This window comes from Lemur catta, chromosome X (assembly GCF_020740605.2).
Source record: "Lemur catta isolate mLemCat1 chromosome X, mLemCat1.pri, whole genome shotgun sequence".
Lineage (NCBI taxonomy): Eukaryota > Metazoa > Chordata > Mammalia > Primates > Lemuridae > Lemur > Lemur catta.
The window spans coordinates 10,469,137-10,484,464 of NC_059155.1; the positions used below are offsets into that span (position 1 = coordinate 10,469,137).

Here is a 15,328-nt window from a genome sequence, read left to right on the forward strand (position 1 = left end):
AAAATCCCAAAACAATAAATGCTGGTGAGGATGTGGAGAGATGGGAACACTCTTACACTGCTGGTGGGACTACAAATTGGTGCAACCTCTGTGGAAAAGAATTTGGAGATACCTCAAAGAGCTAAAAATAGAAATACCGTTTGATCCAGCAATAATACTATTAGGCATCTACCCAAAAGAGCAAAAGACATTCTATAATAAAGACATCTGCACCCAAATGTTTATGGCAGCACAATTCACTATTGCAAGGATGTGGAAAAAACCCAAGAACAGAGTTTTATTTCTTATAGTTCTGGAGTTTGGGAAGTTCAAGATTATGGGGCCACATCTGGCAAGGAACTTATTGCTGCATCGTAACATGGCTGAAGGCATCACATGGCAAAAGAGAGCAACAGATCAAACAGTCTCAAGCCCTTTTGTAATTGGCATTAATTCATTCATGAGAGTGGACCCCCCATAACCTAAACACCTCCCACTGGGCCCTACCTCCTAGCAGTGTTGCATTGGGGATTAAGTTCTGAACACATGCTTTTTGGGAGACACATTCAAACCATACCATTTCACCCCTGGCTCCCCAAATTTGTGTCCTCACATGTAAAATACATTCATTCCATCCCAATAGCCCCAAAGTCTTAACTCATTCCAGCACCAACTCAAAAGTCCAAAGTCTCTTCTAAATAATATATGAGTGAGACTCAAGGCACAAGTCATCCTGAGGCAAAATCTTCTCCAGGTGTGAGCCTATGAAATTAAACACGTTATCTACTTCTAAAGTACAATGGTGAAACAGGCATAGGATACACATTCCCACTCCAAAAGGGCGCAATAGGCAGGAAGGAAGAGGTAACTGGTCCCAAGTAAGTCTGAAACCCCAAAAGGAAAACAATATTAAATCTTAAGATGCCAGAATAATCTCATTTGACTCCATGTCCTACATCTTGGGCACAGTGGCGTGGGAGTTGGTTCTCCAAGGCCTCAGCAGTCCTTCTTCTATTGGCTTTGCTGGGGTCAACCTACACAGCAACTCTCATGGGTTGGAGTCTCATGCTTCTAGCTTTTTTTTTTTTTTTTTTTTTTTTTTTTTTTTTTTTTGAGACAGAGTGTCACTTTGTTGCCCGGGCTAGAGTGAGTGCCGTGGCATCAGCCTAGCTCACAGCAACCTCCGACTCCTGGGCTTAAGCGATCCTACTGCCTCAGCCTCCCGAGTAGCTGGGACTACAGGCATGAGCCACCATGCCCGGCTAATTTTTTTGTATATATATTTTTTAGTTGGCCAGATAATTTCTTTCTATTTTTAGTAGAGACGGGGTCTCACTCTTGCTCAGGCTGGTCTCGAACTCCTGACCTCGAGCGATCCACCCGCCTCGGCCTCCCAGAGTGCTAGGATTACAGGCGTGAGCCACCGCGCCCGGCCCCATGCTTCTAGCTTTCCCAGATGAAATTGCACACTGATGGCCCTACAATTCTGGAGTCTCAGGGGCTGCCCCACTCCTACAGATCCACTGGGCATTGCCCTAGTTGGAACTCTCTGTAGTGGCTTCACCTCTATGGCAAGTCTTTTTCTAGGCTCCCAGGCTGTAGTGGCTCCACCTCTGTGACAAATCTTTTTCTAGGCTCCCAGGTTGTCTGCAACATCCTTTGAAATCTAGGTGGAGGACACTATGTCCTCACAGCTCCTGTATTCTGCACACCTGCAGAATTAGTACCATGTGGATGCCACCAATGTTTTATGGCTTGTAACTTTTGAAGTGATGGGACAAGCCACATCTGGGCTTACTTAAGCCATGGTTGTGGCAGCCAAGAGGTGCTGCATAGTAATTTGGGGAGCACCAAGGTGGTGCAGGGAAGAGAATGAAGGCGTAGGTCCCATGGCCAGCTCTCTGGAAAGTTTGCCCTCAAGGTCCTTGCTTGCCTTGAAGATCTCTGAAATGCATTTGGGGTCATTCTCCCCCCATCTTGATGAATAGAACCTAGCTTCCTTCTATCCATATTAACCTCTTTAGCAAATGGTTACTTGGTCACACCCTTAGTATTCTCCCAAACATGCCTTTTTATTACTTTACATGGCCAGGCTGGGAGTTTTCCAAATCTTTCCATTCTGCTTCCCTTTTAATTATAAATTCCATCTTTAAGCCATTTTTCTTTTTTCTCTTTTACTGTAAGCAGCCAAAAGAAGCCAAGTAGCACCTTGAAAATTTTGCTATTTAGATATTTCTTCTGCCAGATAGTCTAGTTTATTGCTCTTAAGTTCTGCCTTCCACAAAGTCCTAAGACACAGGCACAATTCTGCCAGGTTCTTTGCCACTGTATAGCAAGGATGACCTTTACTCCAGCTTCCAATATGTTGTTCCTCATTTCCATCTGACAACTTATTAGAATGGCCTTTGCTACCCATATTTCTACCAACATTCTGATTATGATTATTTAAGTAATCTCTAAGAAGTTCCACATTTCACTACATTTCTTGTCATCTTCTGAGCCCTCATAAGAATCACCTTTAACATCCTATTCCTGGCAATATGGGCTTTTTATATCCTGCTCCTCTAAACTCCTCCAGCTTCTGCTCATTACTCAGCTCCAAAGCCACTTCCACATTTTCAGGTATTTGTTATAGCAACAGCCCCCCTTCTCAGTGCCAATTTTCTGTCTTATTATTAGTTCATTTTGTGTTGCTATAACAGAATACCACAGACTAGGTAATTTATAAAGAACTGAGATTTATTTTCTATAGTTCTAGAGGCTGAGAAGTCTAAGGTCAAGGGACCACATCTGGTGAGGGACTTCTTACTGTGTTATAACATGGCAGAAAGCATCATGTGGAAAGAGCACCAGATCAAACTTGCAGCTTCTTATAATCAGTCTTAATCCATTTATGAGGGAGAAGTCCTCATGACCTAAACACCCCCTACTAGGCCACACCTCCCAACAGTATTGCATTGGGAATTAAGTTTCCAGCATGTGCCTTTTGAGGGACACATTCAAACCATAGCAGTCCCCTTGGGAGATAGGAGCAGAGTCTATAGGGCATATCAGGAGGGTGCTAGTGGATTGTTTGCAAGAGTCTAAGTGTCCTATGGGGCACTTTCCTAACAATGTATGTGTGTCTTGGGGAGTGCTAGAGGAAGCTATGGGACATTCTTAGGAAATGTTAGTAGATTTTTATATAAACTTTTCAATTCCAAGGGAGACCTTTAGTCTTTCTCTTTAGTCCCTGACACCTCAGCTGAACTCACCTGGTTGGTCAGACAGGGGAGCCAACAGAGGAATTCAAAGAAAGCTAGGGAAAAGTATCCTAGCCACTGCTTAGGGCTCTCTGACAATGGGACCAGAGGTGGAGGTCGGGGCTCACTCACAAGCTGATTAACTCTAAGTATGTACCTGGTGCCAATAAACACCCTGCAGTGCAGCAAGCTGTTGAAACTTCAAGAGAAAGATTGAAGATTGCTTTTCCCATCTTCCCTGATGAGACCTTAGAAACTTAATCACATCCTCTCCAAAGGTAATTTTGCTAAAGTTAATAAGGGCGAGTGTCACGGTGTGGCATGTGTTACCACAAACTTTCTTCTTTAGTGTGCCCCAACAGCAGCTGTTGCCAGGATAACAAAATGCAAATAGCAGCAGCAAGAGCAGCTGTAGCCATCTGGGTGCCATCCCCCTCCAGGGAAGCCCAGACTCTGCTTGAGTAGGCCTGCCCTGTATGCTCCCAGGGGTCCTGGACAAGAAACAGCTGTCCACCTCAGCCCATTGCTCCACCCATTCTCTGCTCCCTCTCTCTCCCCAGAAAACTTATGGCCAAATCCAGGCAGGTGACCCCACCTGGGTCTGCACATTGGCAGCCCCTGTGACTGATGCAGGTCCTGTTCCCTCTGCCTCTCCCTGTAAGTCCAGGGATAGACCAAAACAACCAACAGCTTTTGCCCAGTTTTCAAAATCAAACAAGACTAAGGATTAAGCCAATGTTCTTTCTGACCACAGGGTGGATGAGAGTCCCTATTCAAAGGTTAAGATTCAATAGAAAAGTGAAACAGTTAAACTTCTTGGCCTTATAGGTATTGTTTCATAGGTGACTGTGGTCCTCACAACCCCTAGCACCAAGATGAGGGCAAAGTAGATAATACCTTCTGGTTTGCAGTCTAAAGCCACCACCACAAAGACTCTTTCCCAAGCCCTACTATGGGTAGGTTCCTGTGGGTCCCTATAAACCTCTATTTTTATGGACCCCACTACTGAGTGTATTATTATTATTATTATTATTTTGGTGCGGTTTTCTTTTTCTTTATTTGGCGCGGTTTTCTTTTTCTTTATTTGTCTACATTCATCTTAATTCAGATGTACTGCCTGAATGACCCAGACATACAAAAAACCCCCACTCTTTCCCACTGGTTTTTAAAATAAAATTTTCACTTATAAAACTGAAACACTAAAGAATTAAAATACAGAAAGCTCATTTAACTCACTTCACAAAAGCATTAACAGATGACGTATCCCTTCTGTAACTATTTAAAGACAAACTGAGTTAACATGAACACCAATTGTAAATAGACAGAGGGATACTGAACTGCAGAACGCAAAACTCTACCCAGACAAAGTTGTCATGGCAACTAACAAACCATTGAAGACACGGAGTCCCAAACACGGCTAAATAATGGGTCACAGGACGGGCCACGGAGGCGACCCGCTGCACCTCACAACACAGCAACGTGGACGGGGTGGGGGCAGGGCCTGGAGGGGCCGGTTGACATGTTAACTGTGATGCATAAAACTGGATCTTCTGATGGGGAGTAAGTGCAAAAGGTACAAATCTCCGCCCCTCGGGGGCTGATCTGTGCTGGTAGTTCATGCTGTGGTCTGCGTTTCTGCCGTAGCCACCCTGTGACGACTGGAAGGAGTTGGGAGGGCCACTGTAGTTCTGGCCAGACCCTGGGAAATTGTAGTTCGACTGTGATGTGGAGCCTCCTTGTTTGCCTTGGTATGAGGAGCCGCCCCCAGAACCTCCGCCGTAGCCCCCGTGTGACCCCGGGTTGTACGATGCCCCGCCTGAGCCGTAGCTGTTTGCGCCGCTTTGGCCTCCACTACCACTGTAGTCTTAGTAGTAGGAACCGTAGCCAGAAGAGCCCCCACTGCCCCCGCCTCCACCGCCGCCGGCATTCCCAGAATGCCCTCTGTTGCTGTAGAACTGACTGTAGCCTGCTGTCGCCGAGTTGCCTCCATACCCGTAGCTTCCATACCCAGCGCCAACATTCATGTAGCCTCGGTGGTTGGCGCCACCAAATCCTCGCCCTCGGCCTCGCCCTTGGATGTTCCCTCCTCGTCCCCGCCCTCGAAGGTTGGGGGGTGGCGGCACTTCATTGTGCTACCTTGGAACTTCTGTCCATCCACCTCCACCTCCATGACGAAGCGCTTGTCGTGGCTGACCCCCCCCCCCCCCCCGGTCTCAGAGATGAGCTCATACTTGAGGCCTCGCCACTTCTCGTTCAGCTCCATGACCGGGTTCTTGCCATGCTTTGTCAGGATCGGCCCCTGCTCGGCAGTAGCATACAAGGGAAAGGCAGCGCTGGGGGTTGACACAGCTTCCACCACAGGGGTAGGGGCCACCACGGCCGGCTTCGCCTCTGTCTCCTCTACCGAGTCCTCCCCCTTGCTTGAGTCTCTGCCCTCCGCACCCGTCAGCAAGCCCATGTCCTGTAACACCTTAACGGCCACGTGCAGCTTGGTGGTCTTTTTGGAGGGCCCAGAGGCCTCGCATGAATTGCCATCGACCTCCACTGACATGGTGAAGATGGGGGCGTGGACAGGCCCGGTCTGCGAGACCAGTTTGTACTGCAGGCCGGGCTTCAGCTGGTTCAGCCTCATCAGGGCATTCATAGCTTGGGGAGGCTCTGCCTTCTCCTCTTTCTTTTGAATCTTCTTCTTCTTCTTGCTGGGAGACTTCTCCTCCCCGTCCTCCTCCATCGGGCGTTTCATGGGTGTGATAGCATAGGTGGTGCTGGGGAGGATTTGAACAGTGTAGTCCCCTGGGTTTTCATTCTTTGGTTTCTTGGGCATCTTGGAAGGCAGAGGGTCCATACCCAGGACTTTGTGGAGCTGGCCAAACACAGCGAGTCACAGCGCATGCTGCACACTCTGTGTGATATCTTCCCGTTGCTGTCTGTCTAGATGCCCAATAGCATCAGTGGCTTCTTTTTCACAAGGGTCATAAATGCCAGAACCATCTGACATCACGATGCCCGATGCCAGGCACTCCAGCACTCTCCGCAGGGCCTTGCCGGCCCCCATGGGTCTGTTGGCTGTGCCGATGGATTTCTCACACAGGAGGTCCAGAGGCCAGCCTTGGAGGGGACCCCAGGTGGGCACACAGGTGCACAGGTACCTCAGGACCAGGATGACAATGACACATGACTTTAGCCCGTTGGCTCTGGCCTGGAACCACTTGGCATGTTGGAGGGACGCCAAGGCAGCAAGGCATTTCTGCCTGTCCAGAACGTCCGGGGGATTGTTGACTGATAGCGTTTCTCCAGCTAATACGTTTTCCATTTCTTCTCTGACAACAGGGGATGTCAGGTGGATGGTCAGAGATAACGGAGGCTCTTTTGTGTTTTTTATCACAATGGCAGCATCATCGACAGATTGCAGTATTTTGTACTTGTCTTCCATTACAGCAGCGAGCTGGATGGCCAGGTTGTCAGCCACCTTGTCCAAGAGGGCAGTCGTGGGCTTCTCCTTACACAGCAGTACCAGCTCCAGATCCAAGTCCCCCTTGAGCAGAAGACCCTTTGCCACGAGGCCCACCTGCATCACGCCCCGCAGGGTTCTCATCATGTGCTCAGTCTTCTGTTCCCCAGCCCCTTCTTTGCTCTCATCCTCCGGGGGCACGTCCATGCTGTCAGACTCGGCGTTCTCGCCACTGCCTTTTTCCTGCTCGTCTATCCAGTCGGACACAGCTGTGAGCGCCCCGCTCAGTGTGTGACACCATGTTCTGGACTGCCTCCAGTTCCCCTTGCGTTGGATAAACGGAAGAATGCTTTGCCATCACATGGCGATCATCATTCACAAAAATTCGCATCGGACGCATTTTTACTCCTTTTTCTGTAGTGTCGGGAAATCAAACTTTATCTTTTCAAACTGTGACAGATTTCCTTGGTGTTATCAATACTTCAACTATCTGGTCGGCGTCCCCTTCCCCGACCACCGCCGCCCTCCTGCCACAGCCCGCGGGGGTGTCTTCCCCCCAAAAGCCACGCGGTGCACGCCGGGCGGCTGAGTCCAACTGCAATGGCGAGAGGAGGAGGAGGAGGAGGAGGAGCCGGGGCCAGGGGCGAGTGAGCAGGCAGGCGGGCGCGCGTGGGGCCTGAGTGTATTATTGATATATTGTATATGCACACCTCTGCTGGCATTCACAGTTAGGGCCACTTTAGAGGGGCATATGGAAAACTATAAATCTATCTGACTCATGGCTTATAGCTAATGTCATGGCCATTTGATCAGGCCATTGGAAAGCCTCAGATTGGCATATAAAACAAGCTCCCCAGTGGGGCCAAGGCATTTAGATAAAAATCAGTTCTGCTCCTAATAAGCTTTTTGTTACCCATGTAGGTGTTCACCAGAAAGGCCTCTATGCTGACAAAGGAAAACACAATCAACAAGCAGACTGTGCCTATTAGCTAAATGCAGGGACTAAAGTGCCCTCTGCTCCAGAGCAAGTAGATGCGTGACAGATCACCTCCTGAATCCACAAGAGGATGATGCATAAAAATTCAGACACCATCCCAGACTTGGCCTACCCAGATGGACTACTACTGTAGTCAGAAAATGATGAAGTAGCATGGAAAATCTGTCCTTCCTGCCGAACCCTGGCCAAGGCTAAAAATGCTACCAAGGGGCAGATACTCTAAGCCAACTATCCAGGACATTCTTAACAGGTTAATCACAAACCTATACAGTTTCACTGGATCCTGACTGCAGATGACACTTTTGTCAGTGTCTGTCTTAGTCATCCCTGTGTGTTCCACTGACTTGGACTACACTACTCAGAACCCACAAAACTACATTTGTTTCCTGTTCAGGTTTCCCAAACACATTACATCTAATGATGTCTCCAGATTTGTGACCAAAACTATAGTTTTGCGTCCATCAGTGGACACAGTCATAGGGTATATGATAGACTCTCCATGCTTCATATCACCCTGAAGCCACAAGGGTGATTGAGCAATTTAAAGGACAATTAAAGGACAAGTTTTAGCAGCTGGTGAGATGGGACAAGATAACCCTAGCTTGGACTATGTATCTCAGGAGAGCAGTCTGGAGTCTCAATGCAGCAATTCTCTAAAGGGCATTTCTCATTTGTGCTATACATTTGATAAGACTGTCTTCCTCCTTCCTTCAATTGTACAGCCTTCTTTTACAGTATTGATAGTTTAGTCTCTGTGGCAGGCCCTGCAAAGGCCTCCAATACCCTTCTACCTTTTTCTAAAAGTCCAAATATATGGGAAATCAAAATGGTTATTAAACAGCAACAAATGAGAAAGAATTTCAAAATCTTTTAAAATTTCAGAATTTTGTGCTACCCAATTCTTAAACATGGTATGTTTTTCTGGTTATGGTATAAAAAAAGTTTTTCTATAAAAATGCTTTGTTCTTCTTACACACAATCTTTCTGGACAAAAAGTTAAGATACAAATTTTAAAAATGATTTTTAAAAAATGTTAAGTTTTGCTTACTGTATGAGATGCCCTTGCAACAATAGAAAAAAACCAAAACCCTGACACCTAGAGAGGTACAGGGGAGGGAGAAGGACATGCTCTTTGTTTTTCAGAACTGCTCCTGAAAGTTTTCCCCTTTTCCTGAAAAAAACAAAAACAAAAACAAAACTCTGGTAGTACTGCCTTTCCAAGGTACTCTGAGTGTTTTGGCTTCAGATTGACCACTGAGCCTATGATCATACCTGACAGTGCTGACTATGAGACAACTGTAGCTCCTGCATTTTTCACCAAGAAAAGACACCTCTATAATTGTTGTCCACACTCATGAGGCTGGTAAACTGAGGTCATGGACAAACAAAACTGTTTAAAACTGACTGCCTCAGGCAATACATCTAAAAGCAAGAACTACACTAAATTATTCAGACTGGACTGGGAGTCTTTGGGCAAGAGTTTCTACAACGTGAGTCCACATTGAAAGCTCTCTTAACCTAACTGCTTGATTAATATGTGTCCTACTTGGTATGAACTAATATTGTAAACTCTTTGTTTCCAGAGGCACTATGTGTGCCTTTTGGGATTGTATTTCTTATGTATGTACCCTGACTATCATGACATCATCTCAGCCCTGGAAGCCACTCAGGTCAGCTTCAGTTTAATTGCCACAATTGTGCTGTGTCTGAATGGATGCCTCAGCCAAAGCAAAAAAAAAAAACCAAAATCATAGAGAAATTTTAAAAAGAAACCTCCTGGCTCTCTAACATGGACTCTAATGGGCTATTAGACATATTTTCCTAGCTTGACAACAGTTGGGGCTCATGGTTATGTTCAATTCTCCATACAAACCTCATCATGCTGCTTAAAGCGATTTTGAGCCTGGCCTTGGCCCACTGTTGTCTTCAAAGTAATTATTAGATTATTATCACAACCATTCAAAGTCTACTTTATTTAGGCCCACGATGGGATATCCCATGTTTCTCACTAGTAAAAAAAAAAACCAATGGGTGGATTTGAAGAGTCCAGCTCCTAGTGAAAAACCTATGTATAATTTTTCAGGCTTAACCATAGGTGATACAAAGGCTTTATCTGACCAGCTTCATGGGAGAAAGCTGTTCTCCCTACACAGACTTGGTGTATAGCCAATGCATTGCAGTCTCTGAAAGGAGCTCCAGTCAAGGACTCATGCTTACTTGGCCAGCCATGCTGTTATGCATACCTGCATTCCTAGCCTAGCCACCTTCATTTGGAGATCTCTTTACTGGGGGCTTCCCCTTGTACCAAACCAAAACCTCCTTATGACGGGTGGAGAGTGGATGAGACTTAAAATTATTTTTCCCCGTACTCTGACTCAGTAACCAGTACTTTTTCACTCTTAGCCTTTCCCTCTCCCTCCTTTCCATGGCCCACAGGTCCATAAAACTGCAGGAGCCTTTAGTTCAGAACTCCCTCAACAGGGAGACAACCCCCATGTGTGTACTGATCCACCTGATTTTTGACTGGTACCATTCCACAGAGAAAAATGGAACTAGAGGGAGTTGGCACTTTGGTTTAGTCTCTTGCAGTAAGCAATTAAAGGCTTGACTGTTACTTTTATTTTGGCTTGCCTTAATTAGCTATTCTGCCACCTGGAGGTTCAACACTCTCTCTAGCTCGGCTGAGCTCCTGACACAAAAATCATTAAGGAAATTAAAATATTACATTAGAAAATATTCACTTAATGCAAAAGAAGGCAGTGAAGCATGAATAGAAGAACAAAAATTACATAAGACATAGAAAATGAAGGTGAACGGTAGATGTAAATCTAAATATATTAATAAGAACATTAAATGTGCATGTACTAAGCATTCCAATTAAAACACTAGATAAAAATGTAAAATCCAAGTATATGATGCCTTCAGGAGACACATGTAGAATTAACTATAGAAACAGATTGAGAATAAAAGTATGTAAGAAGATATATCATTCAAGCAGGAAGCATAAGAAAGCTTTATTGGCTATACTAATAATAGAAAAAATAGATTTTAAAACAAAAATGTTACTGGAGTTAAAGAGGGACATTTTATAAATAATAAAAGGTGATCCTATCCGGAAGATATAATGATTATAAACAGAGAACAAAAATATATAACACAAAAACTGACATAAATGAAGGGAAAAATAGACAATCCAACAATAGTTAAAGAGTTTAATACTTCTGCTTCAATAGAGATTTCCCTACATTTTCCTCTAGAATTTTTAGGGTTTCATGCCGTACATTTAAGTGTTTTATCCATCTTGAATTAATTTTTGTGAGTAGTGACAGGTATGGATTCTGTTTCATTCTTCTGCATGTGGCTTTCCAATTTTCCCAGCACCATTTATTGCATAGGGCTTCTTTTCCCCAGTGTACATTGTTGTTGGCTTTGTTGAAGATCAGTAGGTTGTAGGCAGGTGGTTTTATATCTGGGTTTTCTCTTCTGTTTTATTGGCCTACGTCTATTTTTGTACCAATACCATGCTGTTTTGCTTTTTATACCCTTGTAGCATACTTTGAAGTCTGGTAATGGCTTTGCTCTTTTCTTTAGTTAAAATAAGTGAAATATGCATTAAGGAGAAGTACATAGGTGCCAAGTTAATGAAGGCTGAACTGTAGGAGCTTTGTAATGTGTCAATTTGGCTAAGATGAACTACATTTCTAAGAATTCTTTCCTTTGTATTTTCTGGTTGGGGTGGTCCACAGTAGAAACTGCCTAACATTTGGAAAACAGAATTAAAACAATAGCCATGTTTTACTCTTCTAAGGATGATGTAGGCCAGCAGCCCTGTTGTGGATCACACACATTTTTGTGCATCTGCTAGTTCATCTAGTTGGCAATGACAACAGCTTCGTCTACCACGGTCCTATTCCTCCAGTTTCCCTAATTTCTGGGCCAGGTTCAAGAGGGACTTTGTGGTAAGAGTTCCATTTTGCTTGCAGGTCATGCATAACAGAAAATTTTTTGGATTGAAGTTGGAGAAAGTCTAACATGGCTTCCAGTGAAAGAAAAATAATTTCCATCTTGTTTGCATGTTCCATTTTCCCCTACATTTCCCCAGATTATATTCATTCTTCCTTCCTGACCCCATGTCTTCTGAGTTGAGGATCAGCACTAGACTCTGAAGAAGCAGCTGAACCAAGATTGTCTTACCAGTTCTCAAGATAGGGTAGGATCAAATCTCTGTTATAAATACCTTCATAGAGAGAGAGACAGAGAGTGTCTTAGTACATTTGTGCTGCTATAACAAGACTTCACAGACTGAGTAATTTGTAAACAATAGAAATTTATTTCTCATAATTATGGAGACTAGAAAATTCAAGATCAAGACACCAGCAGGTTTGGTGTCTAGTGAGGGCTGTTCTCTGCCTCCAAGATGGTGCCTTGTTGCATCCTCCAGAGGGGATGAACTTTGTGTCCTTATATGGCAGAAAGAATAGAAAGGGCAAATTTGCCCCCTCAATCCCTTTTATAAGGCATTAATCCATTTATGATCCTAATGATCTATTCACTTGCTAAAGGCTCCTCCTCTTGTTTTGCAGGTTCAGTTTCAACATGACTTTTGGAGAGGACACAAACATGCAATCCATAAGCAGAGAGTCAAGGACACTCTCAGACAAAAAGCACATTTTGAGGTGGGCAAAGTGAAAACTGTGCTTCCCATTCAAGGATCTGCAGCCTATTTTGAAGTCCATCTTAAGTACTCCCTCCTTCCGTGAGAGAAGCCCACCCACTATGACCCCTTCTGATTCTCTCAATGGCACAGTTTTTGTAGTAAATATATTACTTATAAAGATGCTTAAGCCATGAATCCATTTCAAATTCAGCCTTTTCCCCTGACTTTGAGATCCTTATTTCCAGAGATTGTGGTACCTGCTTCTCAGTCCCTGACAATGTTTTTTTGATCGAAGGTGCAGGAAGTGGGGTGGATACAGGCTGGTCTGGTCCACTCAGGGCCATTGACTTTCTCTGTATCTGATTAATTACACTTTCTACGTTATATTTAATATTTAAATCAATGTTTTATGATAATACCATTTTCCCTTCTTGAAGTGGGACAGTAGGCAAAATTAATAACATCTAAATATGGTTGGATGATAGTAGAGATTTATTAGTATTATTTTTCTAAAATTAATATTTCTTAATTAATTTGCTATGCTTTTTTTCTAAAATATTTTTCAGATTTACAAAACATTTCTCTTTTCATTATAAACATGAAAAAGGTGTTTGATCTCTCCATAATTTTAAAACTTTTTTACACATGAGGTCTTGGCTTAGTGGAGCTGAATGCAACAGAAAGTCTTAGTTTACTCAGATCATCCTAGGAAGCCTGTCCTTTTAATGTTTGCCATGATTGCCTTTAACAGGTGTCCCTCTTTCTGTATTCATTCTTTGGAGGTTTGATGTGAATTAGGCGGTGTTCATTGCTTTCCAGTGCCTGTTTTTAACACTTCTTCAACTTCAACCCTCTGTTCTGACTGTATTCATTTCAACTTTATATCTTCTTTACTAAGTAGTTTTAATAACACTAAATCATGAATTTTTTTTAATTTTATTTATTTAGTTTTTTAGAGACACGGTCTCGCTATATTGCTGAGGTGTGCCTTGAACTCCTGGCCTCATGAGATCCTTCTGCCTCAGCCTCCCCGAGTAGCTCTTTTCCCTCTTCTTTTACCATTGCTGACATCTGAGCTATACAATTACTTTATGACTCTGTCCCTACTGGAATGAGCCATCTAAGGTAGAAGTCAGGGAAAGAATCACAATGTGTGTGCCTTGGGGCACAACCATATTAGGACAAAACAGTTTTGCTGACAATGGTGTAATTAAGTGAACAGACCTTGTGTGGCACTAAAGGGTAGCTCAGGACCCTAGGGCCACAGAGGAAAAAGATGATTGTGAGCAGTATTAGAGCCAAAGGGCCTTGATCATTCATTGGACAGAGGGCATGTCAATCATTCCTTCTCAGCAAATGATCTTAGAGCTCGTGAGAAGGAAGTGTGGCCCTTTGGTGAACCTTCTAGGCTCCGCCCTTGTCAATCTTTCTGGTCTTGCGCACCGCCATTTCAGTCGCGGTCTTAGTGGGTTGGTGCTCTGGCCGCTCTCCCCTCCTTCCTGTCTTGTGACCTCCAAAGGCACCAATCACAGACTCTTCTCCTCTGCGCAGCCTCCTTCGTTGCCACCCCCACCACTTCCCAGCAGGCCTCTCTGCCAAAGGCCCTCCTCTTCTCTGCAGCAGTTACTTGCCGTCTTCATCATCCGCCAGCGTCATCGCTGCAGCCACAATTGCCGCTCCAGTTGAGACGCTGCCTGGTGTCCCTCCTGCGATGTCTGCCACAGAGGAGCAAAACCCAACCTTAGGTGGCCAGGACAGAGCTGATGGCCGCACGGGATGGGCCCCCGGACAAGTCGGGTTCCCCGTGGCTCCTGTAGAAGAGTCGGATGGCGTCGTAGGGGCTGCAGCCTTTCTGGCTTCCCAGGTAGTCTCGCGTGCCCTTAGCGAGGAAGAGGGTGGGCAGGAGGTGGCCTGTCCCGAAGTCAAGGAGGCTAGGGATGGCAAGCCAGCTGAGCAGGAGGAGCACATTGGGGAGGGACAGGAAGAGGATGAAGGTGAGGAGGAAAATGAAGAGGAGCAGGACTATGGCGATGAGGAACAGGATGATGAGAATGAAGGGGAAGACCAGGACGTGGAGGTACAGGAGGAAGGTGCCGAAGTCATTCTGAATGCCCATGAGTTCCCTGCAGCGGAGTTTCATTCCGTGTTTTGGGACTACATCCATTCCCTTCTATACCGTCCCTACGATAACCACCGTGTCCTAGTCCGGCCCCACACTGGCCACCTGGGGGTCAGGCATGGTCCCGGGGAGCCAGAAAACCCAAGAGAGGGACGCACTCCCCAGGAGGATGAAGACATGGTACAGGGAGCAGAGAATGTGGAGGGCGAATACCCAGCAGAAGGAACCAGAGTGCCTGAGGAATCTGCAGAGGGGTCCACATCCCAGAAGTTAGAGAAACATGATGAGGCCAAGTTCCACAAGGACGAGTCCCTCACTAATGCAGCAATGTTCTCTGACTGTGCATTTGAGGGATCTGAGGCCTGCAAGTGGCAGCAAAGTCATCCAACCCTTGCAGCCTCTGTTGGTGCATCTGGATCACTTGCAGGCCATGTTCAGCGCCTGCCTGCTGTGGTTGAGCGGCGGGTCAGTGCTCTCAAAAAACTCCAGATAGAATATGCACAAGTGGAAGCCCAATTCTATAAAGACCTTTACAATCTTGAGCAAAAGTATTCTGCCTTCTATCAACCGCTGTTTGATAAGAGATCTGAGATCATCAATGCAACGTGTGAGCCCACAGAAGGAGAATGTCAGTGGGAAGCAGGTGTTCAGGAAGCAGCTTGGGAGGAAATGGAAAAAGAGCATGAAAGCAAAGGGCAAACAGCTGGCATACCTCGCTTTTGGTTGACAGCTTTTAAAAATGCAAAAATTCTTGATAGGATGATTACAGAAAATGATGAACTTGTACTAGAGCACTTGAAAGACGTAAAAATTAAATTTTCAGGGGTTGAGGAACCAATGAGCTTCACCGTAGAATTTGTCTTTAAGTCAAACGAATACTTTT

At 45.1% G+C, this 15,328-nt stretch overlaps 1 pseudogene across 1 annotated transcript; it reads right to left on the reverse strand.

The window, feature by feature from the left end:
• Nucleotides 1-4,500: 4,500 nt before the first annotated feature.
• On the reverse strand, nt 4,501-7,254 carry LOC123628391 (annotated as a pseudogene). Its single transcript, XR_006731622.1, has 2 exons — nt 5,169-7,254; nt 4,501-4,723 (listed from the first exon to the last, which is right to left on the reverse strand). The product of XR_006731622.1 is annotated as an interleukin enhancer-binding factor 3-like (transcript).
• Between the last annotated feature and the right edge of the window lie 8,074 nt (nt 7,255-15,328).